Source organism: Phalaenopsis equestris, unplaced genomic scaffold (genome assembly GCF_001263595.1).
Source record: "Phalaenopsis equestris unplaced genomic scaffold, ASM126359v1 Scaffold000781, whole genome shotgun sequence".
Lineage (NCBI taxonomy): Eukaryota > Viridiplantae > Streptophyta > Magnoliopsida > Asparagales > Orchidaceae > Phalaenopsis > Phalaenopsis equestris.
Window position 1 is genome coordinate 343,916 of NW_018165221.1, and position 1,904 is coordinate 345,819.

At 33.1% G+C, this 1,904-nt stretch overlaps 1 protein-coding gene across 1 annotated transcript in view; it reads left to right on the forward strand.

The window, feature by feature from the left end:
• The first annotated feature begins 1,829 nt into the window (after positions 1–1,829).
• The window catches only part of LOC110031172 (small ribosomal subunit biogenesis GTPase RsgA), a 16,190-nt gene continuing 16,115 nt past the window's right edge, over positions 1,830–1,904 (forward strand). The window contains exon 1 of the mRNA XM_020734252.1: positions 1,830–1,899. The gene's annotated coding sequence lies outside the window, so the exon portion shown is untranslated. The remainder of the gene's footprint in view (positions 1,900–1,904) is intronic.

Sequence of the window (1,904 nt, forward strand, 5' to 3'; positions counted from 1 at the left end):
CAAACGGTTTTTCGTGTTCGGCTCGTTTACATTTCGAGCTTAAAAATTTGTTCATGTTCGGCTCGTTCGTTAACGAGCCGAACACGAGTTGTTCACGAACAATGAGCCAAATTGACATCCCTACACTAACTAGACCCACCTCTAAACTAAAGGCTTCTTCTTTTCTTTTCTTTTTTTCTAATATATATATATATATATCAAAATAATCTTTGATCATTGAATTTTATGATAGAAATCATGGAATGTTATATAATTCCATGAAAATATTTTACATTTCAAGATGAAACACTGTCTTAAATACTAAGCAAAAATTTAAATCAGAGTATCCCTGCCCATTTATTTTTTGTTATAATTTAGCAATTTACTTTAAATATACTTTAAAACTTTCCATTTTTTTTAATTTCTAAATATTATCTTACATACCACTCAATTCCTATCTATTCACATATCTCACATAAACTTTCAGTTCAAGATGAAACACTGTCTTAAATACTAAGCAAAAAATTAAATCAGAGTATCCCTGCCCATTTATTTTTTGCTTATAATTTAGCAATTTACTTTAAACATAATTTAAAACTTTCCATTTTTTTTTTCTAACTATTATCTTACATACCACTCAATTCCTATCTATTTACATATCTCACATAAACTTTCAGATATTTACATGTATAGCACTTCGGTATTTTAAACCTTTGCATGAAAAAGTGCATCTTACTTTTAAAAAGTGCTAATATTGCTATTTTGGATGTGATATTATTGAGTTGAGTGCTGCATGTAAATATGACTGTCTAGAGGTTAGCTGTGTAAATACATAAGAATTGTGTGGTATATATATAAATGCCCCAATACAAATATACATCTAATATTACATGAAGATGTGTAAAAAGCTGCGTTAACATTTAATTTGTTGATTAAAGTTAGTCACCTCAGGATCATCTAAAAGCCTTAGAGGACCTGAATTTGGGTTCAACAGATCTCTCACAACCTCATTATATATCTCCAAAGCTGAAATCCTGATAAAAAATTTCCTTCCTGGATTCTGTACAATACACAAAATTCAAAACTTCACTATGAGATAAGACATAAATGCATGAAACAGAAAGGTTCAATTTGACAATAAAGCTTACACTTTGTATGTGCTTGTAAATGTCAGTTACAGCATTTAAAAGCCGGTAGGCAGTATTATATAATGTCAAAAAGAGGTGTACAAAAGAAAAGGATTTGAGGATCATCTATCCGGTATATAATGCACACAAAAGCATAAAAAAAAAAAAAGATAGATGTATACCCAAAAAATAAAAATAAAGTTAGAGATCCAATGAAGAACATAATGCAAAAAAATAAAGAGAAAGTAGCCCAACATTCTTTTGTCCAACTGTGTGGAGCTTCAGTCTAAGCAAAGAATTGTAGTAATTCAAGGAGAATATCACCATAGGGAAAAATCGGAGAGGGAGATAGTAATTCAAGGAGAATATCACCATAGGGAAAAATAGGAGAGGGAGAGAGAGAGAGAGAGAGCGAGGGAGATCAGAGAAGGACACCGAAAGAAATATTGTACTAAAGTCAAGTCACGGACGCCGGATGCGGCTATGCCCCCGCGTCGAAACCTTATTATGAAATAATGACTGGGTATTAATGCGACAAGAGAACTCTGAGCCAACAGTTTTTCAAATATTGAGATGTATGCCCCCGCGTCGAAACCTTATTATGAAATAATGGCTGCGTATTAGTGCGACACGAGAACTCTGAGCCAACACTTTTTCAAATATTGAGATTGCGTTTTCAAAATAAGGCCACACCCGAATAAGCCACCCGTTTGGGCCCTTAGTATTTTTCTCTTTTGACTGGATTTAGGTGACTAGACCTCTCTTTAGTGTGCTGCCACTCCCTAGTCTCAAATTCCT